At 36.5% G+C, this 23,181-nt stretch overlaps 2 long non-coding RNA genes across 7 annotated transcripts; one reads left to right on the top strand and one right to left on the bottom strand.

The window, feature by feature from the left end:
- Positions 1 to 6,110: 6,110 nt before the first annotated feature.
- LOC113342507 lies at positions 6,111 to 8,231 on the top strand. The gene is made up of 2 exons (XR_003356703.1): positions 6,111 to 6,357; positions 8,023 to 8,231. It is a non-coding gene; the product is annotated as an uncharacterized LOC113342507 (long non-coding RNA).
- A 7,634-nt stretch (positions 8,232 to 15,865) lies between these two features.
- Positions 15,866 to 22,737, bottom strand: LOC113342560. 6 transcript variants are annotated; one of them, XR_003356725.1, is made up of 6 exons: positions 22,152 to 22,737; positions 20,667 to 21,652; positions 19,157 to 19,295; positions 18,546 to 18,599; positions 17,842 to 18,045; positions 15,866 to 16,385 (listed from the first exon to the last, which is right to left on the bottom strand). It is a non-coding gene; the product is annotated as an uncharacterized LOC113342560 (long non-coding RNA). The 6 variants fall into 6 exon arrangements; XR_003356726.1 differs by having other exon boundaries at positions 20,667 to 21,646; XR_003356727.1 differs by having other exon boundaries at positions 20,667 to 20,717; positions 20,804 to 22,725.
- Positions 22,738 to 23,181: the final 444 nt, after the last annotated feature.

Below are 23,181 nucleotides of genomic sequence, written 5' to 3'. Positions count from 1 at the left end.
ACAATATGAAGATAACGATGCGGTCTTATGTAAATATTTCCCAGCAAGCCTCACAGGAGAAGCCTTGAAGTGGTTCGATGGATTGCCAGTAGGTTCCATAAAATCATTCGAGCATTTGCAGAGTTTGTTCTTGGGACAATACATCAGTAGAAGTATGCAAAGATCAGGAATTCAGAAAGTATTCAGCCTACGAAGGAGAACGAATGAAAGTCTGCGAGATATGACCAATAGATGGAGGACGATGAGTAGCGAAATGGCACGGAGGGTGGATGAAAGAAATCTTATCCTAGCATTCATCAATGCATTGTTTCCAACTGACTTATTTTTTTCACAGATATTCGGGATGAAAGACAGAATAACGATGGCGGAGCTGCACGAATACCAGGAAGAATATATTGCTCTTGAAGAAAAGCAAAGAAATATGGAGTCCTACCTGGTTGCAGTCATGAGCGAAAAGATAGGGAATGCAAGTCTACTACCAAGGATGGCGACCGCTGTTGCGAGCACTTCCCAGGGAAGCAAAGAGAAATTAATCGTAGAAGATCAACAAAAACAGGTAGCCATGAGTAGAAGGGACCAAGAAATGTATGAGCAAGAATACAGAGAGAGGAAATATAATAATCATGGAGGAAACAACAAAGTCGCAAGATATGAGAATCGAGACGGATATGGAGGAAATATGAGGTATTACAATCAAGGCACGAACTACAGAGTCCATGAGGAGATCAAGATGCCACCTCTTAACACAACAGTGGATAAAGTCTGGGAAGCCGTTATATTAATGGTGGAGATAACACCACCACCTAATATAGGGAAAGAACCACCATCCGTAAGAAGAAGTAAATAATTTTGTGCTTATCATCGTTTCCATGGCCACACAATGAATAACTGCAAGAACATACAACGAATCAGATTAAAAATGATTGGACAAGGAAAGCTTAACCACTTCCTAGCTGCACCCTTACCTCCTCCACCACCATCGCAACCACCAACAGGTGGACAGACGTCAGGAGCGGACAAGGGCAAAAACACCATTCTAATAGAAGTGGGAGCGAATGCCAAGAATCTACACTGTAACTCAATAATACATTCATCAAAAAGTATAGAAGAATTTCATGACAATGTGCTGAGTCGAGTATATGCGAGGGATGTTGAAGGAGAGGAAATAATGAATTTAGCAAAGATACCAGATCTCAAGGAATGGCAGAAGCAGCCAATCACATTTAGCGCAGAAGAAGTACCTGGAGGAGGCGAACTTCATGAGAGTCCACTGGTGGTTAAACTGGAGATAATACCAAAAGAAAAGTTGGACAAAGGAGAAGATGAAGAGGATGTCACATGGGCGATAAATAGGATACTAATTGACTTTGTGAGCTCGGTGGACATTCTGTTCTACCATACATATATGATGATGAGAGGAAAATATGAAGACTTGATTCCTTCAACTTATAAAATATACGTCTTTAATGGATTATCCAACAAGCCAAAAGGGGAAGTTACCATGTGAATCCCCCTCAAGACAATCTCTACATAAATAACCTTTTTTGTCGTGGATGTTGAATCTCCATACAATGCATTAATTGGAAGACCATGGTTGCATAGGGTTCTAGGTGTGGCTTCCACATATCATCAATGTATTAAGTTCCCATTACCTCAAGGCGTTGGAATCATCAGAGGAGACTAATGAAGCGAAAACATGCAATGAAATTGATGTTGAGAAAAGTGAAGTGCGTGCGAATAAAAAAAGAAATTGGAAGCGTGACGCAGAAGAAAGCAAGAGGTGCGAAAGATTGATGGTTGCTTTCATAACGAAAAAAGGAGAAGTTGATAATTACCATAAAAGTGAGGAATCATCAGAAGAAGAAGAAGCGGGGATAAAAATGGAGAATGAAGAAGGAAACAAGAGTAATGAAAATCACATGAAAACAATCAAAGAAGCAGAAAAGCATGAATACGCGAATCAGTACAACATGGGGGGAATTCCAACCGGGAGAACTAGTTATGAGCGAAATACCACCATATCAAAAATAAGGGAGAAAGAAGAAAGGGAAAGTAACATGGTCTGGACCTTATGTGGTGAAGAAATATGTTGGTGATGGGATGTACAAGTTAATGGAAAGAGATGGAAGAAATATGGAGAAAATGGAGAGTATGCTTTATAACAAAAAATATCTAAAGCAGAATTACAGTTAGGACGCGCGAAAACATCAATTCAAAAGTACCACCTATATGCGAAGTGGATGAAGAAGTAAAAGGGGCGAAGTAGCTAATAGATTATTATAAAGTGTTAGTAAGATATTCCTATTTGTGTGAATAAACAAGAGAAAGGAAAATCAGAATTGCACAAGCAAAGGTTTTTAATAGAAAAATTATGTTCCTTCTACAGCACATACTCCTAGCATGCAAGCAGAGAAACGAGGCAAAAATAAGACCTCCAAAATAAGACCTCACTATGGGGCAAAAAAGTTAAAACCTCTAACTAGGGAGTAGAGTTGGCAAACAAGCTGAAACCCGCGGGTTAACCCGTGCCCGGCCCGTAAAAACCCGAACCCGGCTCGGCTGGTTTCTAAACAAGCCGGGTTCGGGTTGGATAAATGCCGGCTTGTGAATAAACGGGTTAACCCGTCCCGGCCCGTGAAACCGCGGGTACAACCCGTAAACCCGTCCACAATAACTAATTAGTAATTTTTACATAATCCTGTCCGTCGGATTATCTAGGGTTAATCACATCCACACGATTAAGGTATAAAAGGAGAAACCCTAAAACTAAACGAAGAGATATCTTTCTTTTTTATCTCTCTTTTTTCTTCTTCTTCTTCTCTTTCTTTTCTGGTTTTTCTTTTCTCTTTCCATTTTTCTTCTCCACCGCACAAACTGTGTGTGAGTGATTCATGATTCTTCTGAAATTTGAATAAACTTAATAAATAAGTGAATCAAGGAAAGAGTTAATGAGTCTGTGGAGTTAATTTTGGTTAGGGTTTCGTGATGATTGAAGAAAGAGGAATCAGTAAAATTAGGATTAGGGTTCTAGAATGGATTGAAAATTTTATATCAAATTGAGAATGAAATCAAGTAATGATGGGTATTGGGTGTTAAGTTTAAGGCTGAATTTTTAGTTATTGATTTTCAATTTAATTCATATTTTCCATTGCTCTATTGTCTTGTTTCCCTGATGCAGATTGAGCACAGAAACGAGGTGGTATCGATTTATTCCATCGATGCTGAGTTTACAAAACCATTTGGGTTTTCGGTGCTTCCTCCTTTGATTTCATCCCAACCAATGGCAACAACAACTTAATTTCTTGCAGCTACAGGTCTCTCCATTATAGTTATCACCACTATATTCCTTTTTGGTCCATTTGTTGTAATTTTAGCATTTTTGTTCTTTTAATGGTGGATGTGTCGTTTGAAATTTGATTTCAGCTGTAATTGATAACATGCAGACAGTTTGAGATGAAGTGTATATGAGTTGGATTAGTAATATGATGGGATGAAGATGGGTTTGCGTTTTTGTTGTTGTTGATTAATGTTGCAGATTAGTGGTAGTGATAACGAGAAGATTTATGAATGAAATTGAGATGCAGGTGATGAAAGTGGTGGATGTGAATTGATTTTAGGTTAGAAACGATAATCCTAGGTTAGGGTTTGATTCTTTACTCTTTTCACAGTAGACTAGAGAACTTATAATTGTGTTTTTTTTTCTATGTAATCCTATGTTTTAGTATTATCCCCAAGTTATGTTCTGTGGTTTGGTGACTTTGGTCTCTGTTTTGTCACAAATTAACTTAAGCTTTACCCGTTACGGGTGCGGGTTGAAGAAATGATCACCCGTGAAGAATATCGACCCGCGGGTTTTAACCCGTGTTAACCCGAACCCGTGTAACCCGTAACAAGCCAGCCCCGACCCGCCCGTTTGCCAGCTCTACTAGGGAGGCTAGGTATCCAATTGTGGCGTGCATCCTAGTTCACACTTGTGCAAAAGGAAATATAAATAAGCCCTAACACGCGTCATAATTGGGGAAAACCTAGTAATGCATGGCTCCGGCAAAAGTCACACCAACCCTGGAACCTGAGTCATGGATATTGGGGGCGAAATAAAAGCCTATCTGGTAGAGACTCCTTAGCCGAAAGACTAAGGTACTAAATTCTCTATCATGGAGTGTAGAAACTCGATCAGAGTGTCGCGGTACACGGTTGAGCCAAGGGTGCTGGGGGCGTCTGGAGCGTACCTCGCCGCTCTTGGAAAGTTGGATATGATATATTCAGTCCTCAAGATACCCTACTTAGGGTGCGGTATCGAAAGAGACCGCGAGAATAACTGGTTGTTGCATCACTGGATGGGAGGAGCCCACCACAACCCGGTAGGGGTACGCCTCCTTGAAAGGGAAACCAGGGGGAAGATAAGGACGATACCCTCTATTAGGGAGCTGAATTGTGCCAAAAGACGTCAATATCATGGGACCTCACGAACAAACACAAAATACCGAACTAACACTATTTTTGCAGGATGAAATAAAAGTAGATGCAAGAATATGATCAATACAACAATGAATGATTCTGAAATACAAAGGGATTATACATAATGGAGGATTAAGCATAGGAAACTGAAGTACCGCGAATAACAGAGGCAAGAACGTGATTATAAACACAACAAGTTTATGTTATTCGCAACAACGCGATAGCCTTATGTTAAACATAGTAGAGGTAGATAATTCGCATGATATCTACGTATATTTTTTCATTCGCATGATAAAAAGTTACATTCTCATATTTTTTATACCCTACGAATATTGTTACATCCGCATGTATACGATGAATTCATGTAAATACTATTATATTTGCGCCTATAAGTTATTTCTGGACTAACATATATAAATTATTAGAAAGGAAAGTGTTTTGCTTTTGGTAAATAGCCAGGAGAAGAGTAAAGAAGCAAAAATAGGAAAGGGAGATGACATCTATTAAGAAGCTGAAGAATAATCGGTGTATGTACAATACATCTTACTATAATAAAGAAAAGGGAGAGTTTTCAACCGTGGACCCCTTTTTTACTAACGGGGTTAGTCCTCGAGTGATTTCTGGGGAGTTGAGTGTATTTTAAATCTCAGGAATTTTGAGAGAGTTTGAGAGAGTGTAGGGAGTTTGAGAGAGTTTGGTGTTTTTGAATTCAGGGAGTTTGGGGGAGTGTAGGGAGTTTGAGAGAGTTTATTAGAGGGAGTTTGGGGAGTTTGAGAGATTTCACTCCTAACTCATTCTCTTTTAAGAAATAATAAACCCTCATTTGCAAATAACATTGATCTTTAATCAAAAGAAAAAAAATAAATGAAAATGATCATATCTCTGTATCAATATTATGTTATTTTGTGCAACGAGATAATTTATTTCCCCTTCAATTTAACGGTCTCCATACAATTCTAACTCCCTTTTTGTGAAATTAGGGTTCTTATTTGGGGTGGTTAAGGGAATAGTGGTTGGTTATAGGTGGTGATGGTGGTGGTGAGAAAATAGTTTTGACGGTGGTTGCAGAAGTGGTAATGTAATTCAACTCAGGAAAGCGCTAATTGGGAAGACTTCTACATTTTTTTTTGCTGATGCACCTTACGGGATATGTAGATCTAAACAAATCTATATATCCACACGTTTTCATGGACTCTAGATCACTATCCTAATATTTTCATAGAAATGTTTCACCTTATCATAATGGCCATCATCTGATAATCATTTCATCATGTTGGGAACAACATTTTTTGTTACTGAGACTTGAGAAATCCGTATGATTTGAAAAGAAAGATTTTGAACCAAATTTGGTTGTGAGACCAAAATACACAAAAATCTCTACTCTTTTGAGAGATTTGTTGTGAGACCAAAATACACTAAAAACTCCTTCAAACTCCCCAAAGAAACCAACTCCCTAATATTGTAGGGTTTTATGACTAACAGAGAGTTCAAGAGCTTTTTTTAAACTCCCCAGCAACTAACAGGTGTTTTCTAGGGAGTTTAGGAGACTCCTCTAAACTCCCCCACGACTAACGGGGATTTGGAGAGACTCTATCAAACTCCCTCAGGACTAACAGGAGAAAACCCAAATACATTAAAATCTCTCGAACTCTCCCACGACTAACCCCCTGTAAATTTCCCTCGCTGATTTTCCTATTACAACTATGCAGCAGAGGGTATAATCTGAACTTGACGTAACTACAGAAAACCAGTTTCGTTTTCTCTTTCGTTTTTTGTCTCAACTCTTCTCTTTTCGTCTGAAACACCTCCACCATGAAAAATATTTCTGAAACACATCCAGCATGAAAGAAGAACAAAGGGTACGGAAAATCTGAGGCTTAGCATAAGATTTCAATCCAGGTTAGTCGATTTTTAATCGTACTCTTCTTTAATTTGATTTTCAACTTATAATTTTGACCTAAATTTTAGTCAAATTCCTAACGATAATCTAAATTCATTTAAATTTGGGAATTCTGTCACATATTTTCAAATTACATAAATTGGGTACCAAAATTGAAATTCAGGTTACTCAACTGCTTTTTGTGATTGTTAATTTCGGTTTCCCTTCTCAGTAAGTTTCAAATCACATAAACTGAATTGTATTTGTGCATTTTACTTCTAAAATTTGGGGTTTTATTTAGATGGGTTCATCTTTAGGAATGGGTAATGAATTAATGGGTTTGTTGTAGTTGTAGTTGTAGTTGTGAAATTATGATTTGTGGACGGTTAAAGGTGACTGATATGGAGAAGATGTTATGTCAGGGATTGGATGAATAAGTTAGGTAAGAGTATGAACTGTGCAGGCAAATGGATAATGGAGTTGTGATTGTAGGTGGTGGTAGTCTGAGATAATGCTGTGTTGCAGGGAGGCTACAGCAAGAGGTTAATGGAGTTAACTGTGAGTGATTGTGATGATTGAGATTGATGCTACTATGGACCTTAAGAGGCTTTGTAAATTTGTGAGCTTCAGTTTCTCTTTAGATTTTTGGTTCAAGCTATACATCTTTGATATTGCGGATTATTAAAAAAAGCAGCATTGGTTTTTGGTTTTATAGTGTACTGCAAACTAGGTCAACAAATATAGATGTCTGTGTTCTTGGATGATAGGCTGATTGGTTATAGGAGCGACTGTAAAAATGGCAAAAATGCATCGTGAAACGAGAAACAACGGTACTCTATAACTAATACTATGAGAAAGAGAACCATTTTCATCAGCAAATATGATTAATGGAACTTGAAGTTGTTTCAATGATAATGGGATTTTTTCGCTTTCAAAGTAGATAACGCTTATGCTTTGCTAGCAGTTACAGCCCAGCAGCCGCATCTAACCTTTCATATATTTTATCTCTAGTAGGAAGTTCTCTAAGGATTATGGGTAAATCTAAGTGTTTTTGTAGCATTAGAGGACTGGAAGATCATGGTTTAGGACATATTCTATTTAGTTTAGCTTTTGGAAGTGATTAATTTTACATTTTACAGTGTGTTGGTTTTGTATGAATATGCTTGACATTTTATACAAAAATGCTTGAGATTTTAGCCTCAGAACTTGAATTTTAAATCCTCATGCAATCGTCCTATCCTAATAGGGTTAACGAAAAAGATAACAATAAATCCACCAATATCATAGTGCTTAGTTTGCTCACATATCCTTTGCCATAAATCTTCGTGGGTGCTCACAATTATAAAATACCTTAATGGAATTATGAATCTTCAAGTAATTGATCATTATAGGTGGTCTTTGGTTGCATAATGACACATTGAAGTCGTAATTCATTTAAAAAGCTCCGTTCTTACTAAAGAAAAAATTGTATCATACTGTTTCTTTGATTTTAATCTAATTCCCATTTTTGTACTATAATGCTTCGTTGATTTTCAACTAATCCTTAATGTGGGATGTGAACCTGGCACTTTTACTTAAAAAATTATTCATCGTTTAAAGCGCGGATACTTAAATGGTGACTGTTAATTCCCTCTTGCTTTTCCATACTGCAGAATAAAAATCTGAATATTTCATCGTTCTCGCAGGCTTCATCAGCTCCCATTTATCTTTCCGGTGCAGTGAAAACCTATCAAAGAACTGGGGCTCGGAGTTGGGATATGTAGTGCTTTTTTTCTTTGGTCTCATATGAGCTTAACAAAGTCGATGTGAAAATTGTTGTATTTATATATGTTATCGCGATCTCAAAAAGCATGTGTTACAGTGTTTTAGTATTGCATATTACATTTTGTATTAATTTCAGCGATCTACTAATCCTGTAGTCAAGTTGCCAGGTCACTTGATGTAGTACTAGGCTTTCCAACGAGTTCCCATGCGCTTCTGCTATCAAAACGGAGAAACATCACAACTTCATTTTTGTCCATTGGACATTCATTCACTATCAAGGAATAACTAAATATCTTGAAACTAAAATTAGTCACATCTACTGTTACACGTTGAGGTAATGGAATTATGGCTCTTAGATATTTTGTTGAATGTAATTCTGTTGCGAGTAACCAACAGTTGGTGGTATTGATCTTGGTGTTTCCATGGCGTCGGAAAATCTATTAGCCAAAATTTTAAAACAAAATCCAAAAGCTACTGAGAAAAAAAAAGGCAGGCGCATCGCGCGTGCGTCTACACTAGTAGAATATAAAATAAAGACAAAAAGTGGACGTCGCCAGCATCATCTTCATGAACCTCAGAATCACGATCTTCCTCATCGGAATCTCCATATTCAACATCACTATCGGAAATCTCGGAGGTTTCTTCATAATCGGAAGGATCCTTAAACTCATAATGTGATGGAAAGGGAATGTCATGTTCAGCACAGAAATCGCCCACTTCCCCTTTAATAGCCTCGTCACATATGCGAATTGCATCTTTGGTCAAATTGGAAACGGTGACAAAGTCGCACATGTATAATTCAAAAGATAAAACAGAGGCAGGGTTACAAAGCAAGGATAATCAGAAACCTTCTTTTTCGGAAATGATGGTTTCAACCAGGGATTCATGGTCATATTTTAAACTAACATTCGTAGCTAACCCCAGCCTAGCATTATCAAGGACTTTAGCAGCCCATTCAAACTCAACATCATTCTCTAATAGAAGACGAGAGCGAAGTTCATTCTCACGAGCGAGAAGAACGTTCTTCTCACTTATGGCTCGGTCCCTTTCTATTTGGATCTTGAGTTGAGCTTCATGAAATTCCTTCAAGGCCTTCGCACCATTAGCAATCACTTGATCTTTTTCAGTAATAAGAGTATTCTTTTTCGCTTCTAAAACTCTAATTCTCTCTTTATCCTCACGGGCACGACGTTGAAAGGTTTTGTTAGAAACTAACATTGGTTTGTGATGACAAATAAGGGCTTCATATTTCAGTCTCAGTTCCTCCCAGCTGAGATTCTCTAAAACGCGCATGGGAAAATTATCTAAGGAGGCGTTAAGGAGCTCTAAAAGGGCAGCATTATCATCAGGAAAATAGCCGCTTCTTCGGTCAAATTATAAAGTTCTGCAGGTATAAGTAGTTGAAAAAACATAAAGATATAGCAAAAGTCATAAGATATAAGGGAGCGAAAAGATGAACCTATTAATTGGTTATTCCTTTGGCGAAGTTCATCTGCCTCCCGGGTTTTATGCGAAAGTTCACCCTTAACCTTCTGACACTCAGCTTCTAAGAAGCGAATTTTTCTCTCCGAATCCGCGACAACGGCACGAGAGGCTCGCGCATTCTGAAACAATAAAAAGACAAGAGAATTTAAAACCATCAAAGAGTGAAGAGTAAATACCAGCTTAAACTCATCCAAATTTAGGAAAGAAAGAAGGAACACACCAAAGAGCCCAAGGCGAAGAGAAAATCCGGAGATATAGCTGAGGCAGATCCTCGCAGAGATTCGTGATTCAAAGTGAGAGCATCGTATATGGTAGAAATCATTTCACATGTGCGAGTTAAATCATCATCACCAGCGGCAGGCAAGGAGTCTTTAAAGATAAGAGATAATTGATTCATGGGAGAAACTGAGGCAGAATCATCAGGGAACGAAGGTTCGTCTCCCTGAGAGGAAGGAACTAAAGGAGAAGGAGAATATGAAGTAGAAGTAATCTTCATCTTCTTCTTGAGATTACTCTTCTTATTGACATTCTTCAAAGAGGACTTGGAAGCAACGGTTTTTCCCTTAAGCTTCGTGCGAGTAGAAGTCTCTTTCTCATCCTCAGAAGAATCTTCATCATCGGCACCACCAATATCCAATCCTTCCACCTTCACGCACAGATAAAGATAAGAAATAGAGGCAACAATATTCTTAAACTTTTTGAGGCAAGGTATTTCTTACTTCGTTAGTGATCGAACGTAGCGCTTCTAGTGTGCCTCGTCTTCTATGAGCCTTAAAATCTTTCATCAACTTGGAAATCTGGAGGTTAGAAAATTAATGAGACAAAGAAAAAGAAAATAAATAAAGTAAAGTTGGTGAGCAAGCGAAAAATAGAAAAACATACCACAACAACTCTATCAGGCCAATTGAACACCCGAGGGGAACAGACGGGAAAACCCTCAGGGAGAGGATTTACAGATTTACCGACACCAAAAACAGTGATGTAAGGACCCTCAAGAAGGACAGGATAAACGTCCCAGAGATTTTCATTTGATTCTCGTGCGGTGCGGTTAGTCTTATCGTTAAAATCAACGTCTCGCATAATCCTCTGGTTCTCTGCGAGGCCATCTTTCCTTGTAAGATGAACAACCCAGCGGGACGATTCATTCTTCACAATCACAACTTTGTAGTTAGAAAAGAATCTCTCAATAGTATAATCAGAAGAAATGATTTCTAGGTCAGCGTACGCTTCATTCTTGTATTCTTTAGGGTAAAGGGATCCTAATCCATCCGCACGACGAGCGAACTCCAACATAATCCTGATGGCATCCCCACTCAACTGAAAAATCGCACGCTTGAAATCATCATGAGACAGAATTTGATAAAACAAAAGAATTCGCAGATCAAAAAGAGGAATAGGGAGACCGGCGAGAAGTTGTCCCAGGGAGATGATGATCTTTTGATCATTCCATCGATCAATCTCAAACCATCTAGGGTTAAGCGTCAAGGTAGGTCCTGATAAAGGAGGAACAGATAGTTTAAAACCTTTATCTCTGAATTCAACTTCAAGCCTCTCAAAGTCTTGGACCATTTTTCACCGTGCTTTGTTCCCCATTGATTGTTCTTATAGGATGGGATGATAAATATCGAGTTAGTTAAGATGATCAAGAAGGCGATGTAATAAAGTAAAGGGGAGATTGAAGCGATAGTTGGGACGAAGACGAAAAAGAAAATGTGAGAAAAGAAAACTTAAGGAGAAGATGAAAACAGAAGAACAAAAATAAGAAAGTAAAAAGGAAAATATGAAAATAGAAGGGGGTATATAAAGGATTTTATTTCCTTCTGTGAGATTCGCTTTTATGAAATCATTAATGGGTGAGAAGATATGAAGTGATGGTTGCAGGGATCAAACACAACGTGTCCATAGATAAGATGACGAGAACGACACGTGGAGCAGTTAAATCCGAGATCTCGCGATATTGTCAGTTAAGGAATATGAAAAGCTGATAGGGTGCGACAGACATTCTACTAAGGAAAAATTTTCTCTCATCGCTCTTTCTTCGACAAAGATCGCTAAGAGAAGAGGCAAAATGTAGGGGTTAAATATCGCATACATATACATCATGCGAAGCATTATTAATATAAGGGGGCAAACCTATTCGCACGTAGCATATTCTGGATGACGAAGCTGATGACGTCATAAGGTCACGAATAAAGTATGGAATCTGTACAAAGTTAAAGAATACGTGCGAGAAGACACAATATACGGGTGTGAATACATCGCACCAGATCCGAAAATAGGGGCTTTATTAGCTGTCTTACCCTATGTAAAATTGCTATATATAAGACCAACCACCCTTATGTAAGGGAGAGTTCTTTTTGAGAGTTGAGATAGAACTTTAAGAGAGAGAAAGGGATTTTCTCCCCAAGTTAGGGTTTTATCTTTTTCTTGAATTGATTTCTAAACTTAATAAAATTCTTATAAGTGTTCTTCATGATGATTTCCTAGTTTGTTATATAGATTATCTAAGGAGTGCAGTAGTGAGTCACGATTATTCCATGCAACAATAGCCTTATTATCCTTATCAAAGATAGTGTAGATAATATGTTTCATGACGTTCTTTTCTGTGCGCATCACGTCTACAGAATTCCGTATCGTCAAGGCACAATACTACTCAAGTTCCCAAAGAATACACTTCTTGAAGAAAGGACCTGTGACAAGCTCAGAATCACCTTCCTCTTCATCAGACTGATATCTCTTTCGTTTACCTGTCTTGCAGACCACTAACTTACCAGGTTCGTAATGAACATCGGCCAACTTCTCAAGCGACTGTGCTCCTGATAGTCTTAGTGGTGCACTTTTATTCTTCCGTGTCTCTAATCCCAAAAGATTCCCATACCTAAATGGGTGCCTTTGACTTAAGGAATATACGATAGTTAGTGTACACAATCTTGCTGTCGTAACCTACATGAGTACTTCGAGTTTCGTCTGCGCATCAAACGCACGCATAGTATCCATGACTGGTACATCCACTCAAAACACCTTGAGCAGGCAAGTCATGAATGCCAAACATCAGAGTTGCTATCATAGGAAAATACTCCCTTTTCAAAGATGCCAAAGTTTTTTTAGCGTGTTGACCAGCATCCTCAAAAAACATCAATGTATTGACCCGGTCACTTACTCCCACGTATCAACAGAGTCATCATTCGCAATTCATACTTCATACAAATAGAAGGCAGAAGATTATAAACCACAAGGATCACAGGCCAACAACTCCAACTCAAAGTCTGTACACCATGAGGATTAAACCCATCTGTTGATATTCCAAGCCAAACTTTTCTTCCTTCCACAGCAAACAACGGAAACTTCATTTTCATTTGTGCCCACTGAGGTGAATTGATTGGATGACGCACATATTCAGATGAAACTTGCGCTCGATCTTGCCACAACATTGCGTCTGATATCCAAGGTAGAGAATACATTTTCTTTAGTTTTTCGTCTACATGAAAGTATATCAGCACTTTACAAGGTTCATTAGTCACAACAGGACCATCTTTGGTAGCTTTCAACTTAAACGTCAGAGTTTTGCATTCCAGACACTCTATTAGATCCTCATTCTCCTCGTATTACAAAATACAATGATTCTCACAAGAATGGTAAAAACAAGGATGAAAGAGTTGAATTTCATTTCAGATCATAAAAGACTTTTAAGATGTTGGAGTAAACTGTAAAGCGAGAAATTGTATCTTCAAGAAATTAAACTTGTTAATTAGGTCAGACAATGGTTTATTAGTTAGAATGCAAGTGTAGATACTAGCTTGCATTCAAAGAAACACGTCTTTCAAGAAAATACAGTGTTATTTAGAAAAGATTTCCGCTAGGACTAATAAAAACAAATCCAGATTAAACACATCATTCAAGAGAATACATATTTAGAAAACTTATAGTCATAGTTTTCTTTCGTGGTTAATCATAATTGAATAAAAATTAAATGTAACAGATCATATTTTTGTTATAATTTGGAATTAATAATAACACAGAGATCATTTTATAATCTCTTAAAATTTTGAGATTACAAGGATCTTCTTCATTATCTTGGTTTCTACCACCCCTCAAATCTGTACCTACTACGATATTATCTTAAATTGCTGCTAAAGCTCTTGCCGTCAAACTTTCAAACGAGATAGAGAGACTTCAAAAATCACATAACTGGAGCGTCCAGACTTCGATTTCCCATCGATGGTTTGTTCTTCTTGTCGTTGTTGTGAAGTTCATATGTATATATCAAAGGACAAGGGAAAACAGATTAAAGCGTGGAATATTTTTGAAGTTCATATGTCCCTTAGAACGACTTGCTGAAGCACCGTCCTTTCTCTCACCATGTAAGCTCCAGATGGTATATGTCTTGTCGACACCATGCTCATACAGATGGGTCCTAACAATCGAGAATCCATGTCGATGTCTATTTTCACACTTCCTACAAGGGCAAGCACACGTTTTTGCACAAGTACCACTTGCCATTGCAAAATCAATGAATTTCCTATACCAAGTTGATATAATCAAGCGACTCTTTAAATGAGTTTTGTTCACTAAAATATGACAACCAAACTTGACATACCAACGCTTTGTGGGTTCAACCGAGTGCTCTAACAGTTTAGTTGATAAACTTAGGTTACTAAGACATAGAATTTTACTTGTTTGTAGGATGTCAAATTTTGTGGATAAATCTTGGATGCGTATAACAAACAATTATAGCCCAGAATATAGAGAAGGGGTTAGAAAATTTTTAACTACGACAGAAAACAACTCATATATAGCACAAATATTTTTCGGACATCCAACAGAACACTGTAGTCGTATCCGTGTACTTGTATAAATGGCTTCGACATTTTATTCATAGCAGAGGTGAGAGCTAATGTCTATGATGTTCTGATGGTAGAAAGCAAGATAATCAAATGGAACGGGAGAATCCTCCTATATTTTCTCATACACAATACCAAGTGACAATGCATCCATGTCCATTAAGCTTTGGATTGACTTCAATTATTCCATCAAACTTCTTGTAATCCTTCATCATGTCTCCTCCAAATACACGGTGATGTAAAGTCCTTGTTTCGTCGTAGTGTGTTGTTTCCTCCTTACAGGTCATCGCCGTACCCTCTTGCGTGCACAAAAAATAAACATATTGAGGTAAAACTAATACAACCCATATAGCGAACAATTATACTAGCAGACTTTGCTGATCAAAAATGAAAAAGAAAGGTTATACAAGTGTTGGGTTTATGCTAATTAATGATAGGAATTTTTTGTATGTGTATACCAAGAATATAGTTCCATTCCTTATACAACCAGAAACAAGTCCATATACTTCGGTAGCTTTGACGGAAGTGAAAAATGAGGAACTGCCTTTGGGACATCTTCATGGTGTGAGTATAGGACCATTATAACCTTATATATAAAGGACTTTGTTGATTCAAATCGGAAAACATCCATTAAAAATTTGGATTTTGCAGTTTCGGCTGGAAAAACATCAATTCCCAGCCGCAACCAACACTTATTCGGCTGGGAAATGATGAACTTCAATCCGAAAATATTGTATACAGTTAGGATAGCATTGCATCCCAGCCGCAACTCGACACTTTAAGGCTGGGAAAAATCCATCCCTAAACACTCTCGGCTAGGAAAATTTTGTTGTAGACCTATACGTCTGATTTTTATATTTTTCGACCATCAGAACCATTTACGGCTAGGAAAACCCATCCGCAAGTCTTAGATACGGCGGGGACGAACAAGTCGTAAGTTCATTTACGGCTAGGAAAACATAGTCGTTTTTCAACCTCTATTTTTTTTATTTTTTGTGATTACTTGAACAACTTACAACTGGGATTTTTCAGCCGTGGGATGTACTTACGACTGGGAAACACTATCCGTAAATTTTTTCGGATGGGAAAAACAATCCGTAATCTAGATTCACGGTTATGAATCTAAGAACTCCCGGCGTAAACACTTTCAGAAACTGTTTTTTTTTACCCGAAATACATCGAATCGAATTTTTTAACCATTCAAACGCAAAAATAAATAATGGAATTTCTTTGTTTTTTATTTTTGTGATGATCATTTTTATTATGATGAAATTATGATCATCATCTTTATCATGATGAAATTATGATTATCATCATCTTCATCATGATTTATGATTCCACAATTCAAACAAGAGCAAACAACCAAAACTATCAAAGACAGTTAACAAAAGCATCCCAACAATTTGATTCCACACTTATGTCAACGATACACATGAACATATGAAACGAGTTATGTGATCTTTATTTATTTTAATAGAAAACATACATGATTTTTTTGGATATTATATATCGACGTGACAAATCAAACCACGCTCATAGACTGACATAGTATTCAGTCACTGAGACTAGTATCACCATATACTATAACAATAATACACACAAAGCCACAACTGATTAATACGTACGTGCATAGATCCGCGTACACCAACCCCGAACGGGTTCATGTATAAATGACATCGGTCAGTTATTCAGACCCCATAAGTACTTATTCATGTCTTCAACGGCCTGATGGCAGAAAAGTATATAAGCAAACGGAGTTGGAGAATCCTCGTTGATTTTCTCATACGCAATTGACCGTGTCACAACGCTTCCATTTCCATTCGCCTTAGGATTGACTTCGATTATCAAATCAAACTTCTTGTAATCCTTCATCAAGTCTCCTTCAAATATACGGTGATGTATCTTTTTCGTTTCATCATTGTGTGTTGTTTCCTCTACTGAGCGAATCATCTTACCCTCTGCATGCATGAAGACAAACATTTTAATGCAAAGTTGTGAAATGTAAACCATACCTAATTAGGTGCGAAATATATTCACTGCAATAGTGAGTCTATTAGTATTATTCACCCAGAACCAGAAGTATATGAAGTAAACTAGGTACAATTTAATTCAAAAACGGTTTAGTCCAAAAACGTCTCAAAATATACGGATTAGTCCATCCCGAGTTAACTAGGTACAATTTAATCCAAAAATTATTTAGAATATGAAAAATACACATACAATCTTTATGATTTACAATTTAGTCCAAAGTGATTCATGATGATGTCAGCAATTTTAAAAATAATTAAAAAATAATTTATCTTTCAAACCGTTTGTCGAAAATTCGCAAACTTTATATATTCGGAAAGCTCTTTCCGAGAGCTACAAAAAGAGTACCCATATGACTATATAATTATTATTTTTTAAAAATCATAGTTTACATGTACGAAATTCCGAAAAATCCAAAGACAAGACAAGGTGCACCAGTTTGTACACCACATATACAACATGGTTAGTCCACCTAAGCACCACTAACAAGCAATCAAGCATGCTACTAAATCTGACACAGCAAGTACCTAAACACATAGCAAGCATTCTATTAAAATCAGAAAATCCAGAACATTGTCCGTCTATAAAAACCATTCATTGTCCTTCTCCACTTTCTTAAGCTCCCTCGAAAAGTAAATGAATACATAACAAACATGTTATTAAAATCATCTCATGATAACAAAAAACAATAACTTTGGGTTTCATCAAGAATTAGTTTTTTTATATTTTGAAGAGAACACAATGTTATACAATTATGTACACACCTACAAAAATCTAATATCCATTCCCACAAAACAAACCATATATTCCCACAAAACCACCATTATACAATTATACATTGGTGTATAATGGTGCACACACCTACAAAAATCCAACTAACCAAATCAAGTACGTACATTTCAGATTTATATTTCAATAACAATCAAACTACAAAATAGGCGCCGTCAGATTCAAGTCACAATATCAGAAAAACAAGGAGAAATTTAAAGAAGAAAACTAAAAACCTGGAATCGGGAAATCATCAAATTCTTACTACTAAAAAACAATAACACAGTTCTGTCAAGTTTAAGTTCACACAATATGAACTGGTGGTGCATAATAAAATATACTCAACTTCAAGTTCACACACCTTCGGGCACACCTACAACACGCCACATATATATAGAACTCATGCAACATATAACACATTAGGATTAATTCTAGTGGGAAAAAAAAGACAGTTCTCATAAAAAAAAAATCTACTTGAAAGTCATGCCGCTACATATATGCTAGCATATGTACAACCATGTAAACATTAATCAGCCCGTGTATAAACTATGTACACATTAGTAATTCAAAAACAAAATATGCAAAAAAAAAAGGAAGCTAGGCATGACAGTAACAAACCTTCATCTTCATGTGACCGCTTGTTCTCATTTTTACATTCCTCGAATCCCCATCCCTATCTTTCACGTCTAATGTGATTATTATAAGAACTTCTGTTGCTGACTATAGTGGGATCCCACTAACCACCCGAATACCCAGCACTAGTTTACTATGAGCAATATGTAGGTAAAGGTCATTTCCGTTCATTTGAATCTTTTTAGTTCCCTATCATAACACCAGAATTAATAAATAGTGACCATGATATATACACGCATGCAGAACAAGAAATAAGTACAGTGCCTCCAAATACCGGCTTGCTGCTCCTCCTTAGAAAGTGGATAGAACGCACCAGAAATAAGTTTAACAAAAAAATAAAAATCAAACACACTTTCAAAAATGTCAGCGGCCTTTAGATTGAATCCCGCTAAAATATGCTCCCTAACAACATGCAGTAGTGCTAGAAACATAATGTTCTGAAAGTAAAGCCATGCAAACACTACTGAGTCTTGGCGAAATATGCTACTTCAATATTTTGGCTTCGAGAATAGAAGAATTAGTGAACAGAAATACAAAAGTAATACGAAACCAATCATATATGAGAAAATCTAAAATGTTACAAGTACGGTTAACACTTATAATCATGATGTTTGGTTGGATGTATTTTCACATTTAAAATGTTATTCATCCTTATAAGCTAGATTGTGTGTGTGAGAGAGAGAGAATACCTTCTTAACAACTACTGGGTCTTTCACTACTACCTCTGGACTGCATGTCTCTCCCTGCAATTTACATCCCTCAAAATTTTTAACAAACACATTCTGTTCTTAGATTAGAAGTACAAGAAATGATGAGTAACATTTTATTCATTAAGGTGCACTATTATGCACACATGTAATTTATGTTACCTGTGTACAAAAGTGTACGCTTATATTACATGTGTACTAATATGTAAACATGTAATTTCTGTTATAACCAACAATCAGTGACTTATAGCATCATTGATCCGACATCCAAGAAATGAGAAAAGATTGTTCACTAAAATTTGATTAAGAGTCCTAGAGTGAGTATTATCTACACATGCAATTTCTGTCACATGTGTACAACAATGTACACTTATATTACAGGAGTACCAATATGTACACATGTAATTTCTGTGACAACAAACAGCCAGCGACTCTTCAATAACAGTTGAGCACTAATCCAGGTTTACATGATTTGATAAAGCAATTCAAGTGGCCCTTTATCTTGCTGTTAACATATACAAAGCTTTGGTACATGATTAGAATGTCGTGTGATATTCGTCACAATTGGCAATCAAAATTTGAGTTCAACTCACCGAAAGCAGACCTGGAGCAACTTCATCGAGGTTAGGTTCAGATGGCAGCTCCTGGAGATACCATTTTGGATATTCATCTCAATTCATTAGCTTGCTTAGCCCTGGCAACCGATATTCTTTTGAGTTCCCAGCATACAACCTAGCATGTACGAAAAAAGATCAAGTAAGTTTAACAATTAAAGAACCCGAAAGATCTGAGCCAAACACATGTCCATCTGAAATTTATTAGGTGCAACTATAAAATTCATCACAATCCAGACTGGTTATTTTGTTAAAGTTGAATTACAAAATTCATTTCAAGTGTACAACTATGTGCACATTAAAAATAAACATGTGTACAATGAAGACCTTAAGTGAAAGTAGTCCTTGAAGCCTGCAAGACATACATTTTTACAAAAATCTAGTATCTTCAGTTGGTCACTAAGAGTGACTAGCAAAAGTATGTCTCGCAGTCGGTCATCCTTTTAGAAATATGTTCTGAAGAGTGACTAGCAAAAGTATCAAGAAATTTGTATTGGATGTTTAGATTGCGAAATTTCAAGAAAAAAATTTCTGTTAGCCAAGACATCATAACTTAAAATATGAAAGAGAGAGCAAGTGAAAAAAAATTTTTGCCTCGTTTTTTGGAGTGAGGGTAGGCTGTTTTTATTTAAAATAGGCTGTTTTTAGTCAAAGAATCCTCCAATACGGAGGGCCAGAATGTGCACCCCGGTTTTAGAGGGGTGCACAAATTTGGACTCTTAACAATTCAAAAGCAAAATCTTCACAAAATTAGTAAGGAAAGAAATTATGAGCTACTGAAACTATTGGTGACGCTCGACGTATCTTCAACTCAACGAGAACAAGCTAATGATGCCAAAAAATTACCTAAACAGAAATCCATAAAGAAAATATTTGTTGTAGATATGGAACAAAAGTTAAAAATGGAAGTGAGTCTAGTATTAAAATGAGCATGTGTACAACTATGTACACATTAACAATAAATAGGTGTATAATTATGTACACATTAACAAATAAATAGGTGTATAATTGTGTACACATTGAGAATCAACATGTGTACAACTACGTGCACATTAAGTACGACAACATATATATATGTTTCTAAGTCAGAGCGCGTCTAGAGCTAATATATGTTACACTCAACTTCTTCTACAGTCAGCACATTACCGACTCCTAGCCAGATTCATTTCTAAGTCCATTAATTGATATCTCCTGGAGGTCTTTTTTGCGATCTAAATGGCTATTTTGCAGCAGATCTAGCTAGAAAAATCATTTAGCAAGCACATTCTTCATAATCATAAAATTCATTATTAAAAAAAGGGGGACACGTGTAGGAAGAAATATTAACATCACCTAGCTTCTACGTATTCATCCAAGAAGTATCAAAGACAATTATTCAGAAAAAATTGAAATAGCAAGACCAATAAGCTGGGAAAGAAAAAGATGGCGACGATGCAACCATTTACTACACAGGAAAAATAAGAAATTTCTATTTATTAGGAGAACTTACTTGTGAGGATCTGCCTTTCTGCTGAGAAGATAAAGACGGGTATGCAAAATCCTTGTAAATACAAAGCGCAACAACAAAGTCATAGCAATATCTCAGAAATTTCAATATAGGGGACAAGGTATATGGAAATCCATTACCATTTCTGAAAAGGTGACACGTTGTCGCCTATCAATCAAATTAAATCAGTTCCCAACAAAATTTTTGAACTTGCCAATTACATCCCTGTGTCAAGAGCAGTTTATATTGTTTGGGTGGGTGGTGGTTTCAGAATTCATGGATACCAAGCACAGAGGTCTAGCTGGCTGCATGGCCAGTCCAAGTGTGCTTTCAGAATTCATGGATACAACAAGAAAATAAAGCACAACTGATACTCTTACAAATTAACTACAGTATGACTGCAGTAGGCATAACAAAGAGGCTATCTATATGGTTGAAAGTCATCCCCAGTTCCCCATGATCTTTATGCCTCTCTATCTACTCCACTTAAATCTGAACTACCCAACGACCAATTTCATACCCATATCATTCAATATAGCAGGTAGAGTGCACTTCACCATCAGGTTAGTAAATGCACTACTCTTCTTCAATGAAGAAATAAAGACACATTTTCACAGACAAAACAAATATACTTAAATAAGACTACTAATTCAATGTTAAGCTAACTAGTAAGCCTGCAACCGATGTCCAACAACAGAACCCCAAAAACCAGTGAAAAGATTTAACATAATACTACTTACTCATCCTCCTAGTCCTCTACACATACATCATAACTTTCACAATTCATGTCATAATTCTCTTTCAACTACTCCTCTTTATTGCATATATTGTGAAGAACAAAATGTTAAAAATATCCTTTCTACATTATAATTACTTAGTAATTAGCAGACTGACTAATCTGACCCGAATTCCTACTTACTTTCCTTCACCTCTTCTTAATCCCCTTAACCACATGGACAACCATCCGCAATGGGGTTCTAGACCTGAAACTAGACAATATGAGTACTAGTTTATTAGATTTGAAAATCAAGAAGAAGTAACCAAATCGAGCATTGATTGCAGAATTTGATCCAATTCCACAACTTAAAGACTTTATAACTTCTAAACAATGACACAAATATAGAAAAACTATGAATCTACTGTTCAATTTTCAACATTGAAGTTTGTTTGCAGAAATTGATACAAATACTATACACATCAATTAAGACTTTATAATTTCTAACAATGATATAGACATAAAACAAGTATGAATCTACTGTTCTATTTGCAACACAGGAGGGTTAGACCACAAGATTATATATACTACAAAACTTAACAAATATTTGTGACATAATTCTTAATAAATATTATGTAAATAAATCTCCATTCCAATATAAACAAATTCACCAGAATCCCAAATCCAACAAAATCAAAACAACAAATAGATCCATTTTCCAATTTCCAATTCAACGTATGTCAATCAAACAAAAAGACAAGTAAAATACTTACAAACTTCAAGATCGTTCCTACAAAACTTAACGTTTCTCCCAAGACAAGCAAATAAACTTGAATCCTATTGATTGTACAGGTTCTTCTTTAACTCGGAATGATACGAATCATCAGCGGATGACAGATTGAAACATTAATTGTGAGCCGAGAGAGGATTTTGAAGAGAAATCATAGTTTTCAGAGAACATTGATTCTCACATATACAAGTTCTAAATCTCCTCCTCCAAATCTGACATGTCCATAAATCTTTTCACCGATCTGGTGCCATGCATCTCTCTTAGCTTCTACGGTTTCAGGGATGGGATTAGACCTAGAAGAAAAAGAAATCGAGAGAGCAAGCAAAGAAATTTGTATGGTTAATTGAGCTGAAAAAAGATGAACACAGTTTCGCTGGAGAGATCTACCGATAGAGACGATGAAGAAATGATTTACAAATAAATCAGCATTGTGACCTGCAGTTTTTAGATGAGGGTCATTTCTGTCACCATAATTATTCTTTTTGGATTGAATCGTTTACATTAGGACTGACTCATCCTAGATTAAGTAAATTTGGACCACTTAGTACTAGGCCTGAAAACGCTGGACTAGAGTGTCTAAAGCCCAGCTAAAATGGGATTAAATTAATTTCTACCCTAGAAATCTACTAGTCCATAGTCGTCCGTACTAGTCGGTCAAATAATATACAGAGTTACTAGGAGGTCTGCAATACATCCAATGTAATGTTCTACTTCTAGCATTATAACAGGTGGTTGTTATGGATCAATCAAGATAAAGCAAATGATGACGAATTAAGTGCCAAATTTATCACATGTTTGTTAAGGGACGACTAGAGATATGGATATTAGATCAAGCAGGTCCAGAATAGAAAAATCATTGGACCACAAATATATATATCTAGGGCCATCTAATAAGGATATGGATTTTACCAAAAAAAAAAGAAGAAGATAGGATTAGGAATTTTGGACCATATAGCAATGCAGACTTCAACAGTACTGTTTCGATTAGCTTTCATTATTGTTTGGGAAGCTTT

Source organism: Papaver somniferum, unplaced genomic scaffold (genome assembly GCF_003573695.1).
Source record: "Papaver somniferum cultivar HN1 unplaced genomic scaffold, ASM357369v1 unplaced-scaffold_43, whole genome shotgun sequence".
Taxonomy (NCBI): Eukaryota; Viridiplantae; Streptophyta; class Magnoliopsida; order Ranunculales; family Papaveraceae; genus Papaver; species Papaver somniferum.
This window is presented reverse-complemented; position numbering and strand designations above follow the sequence as displayed.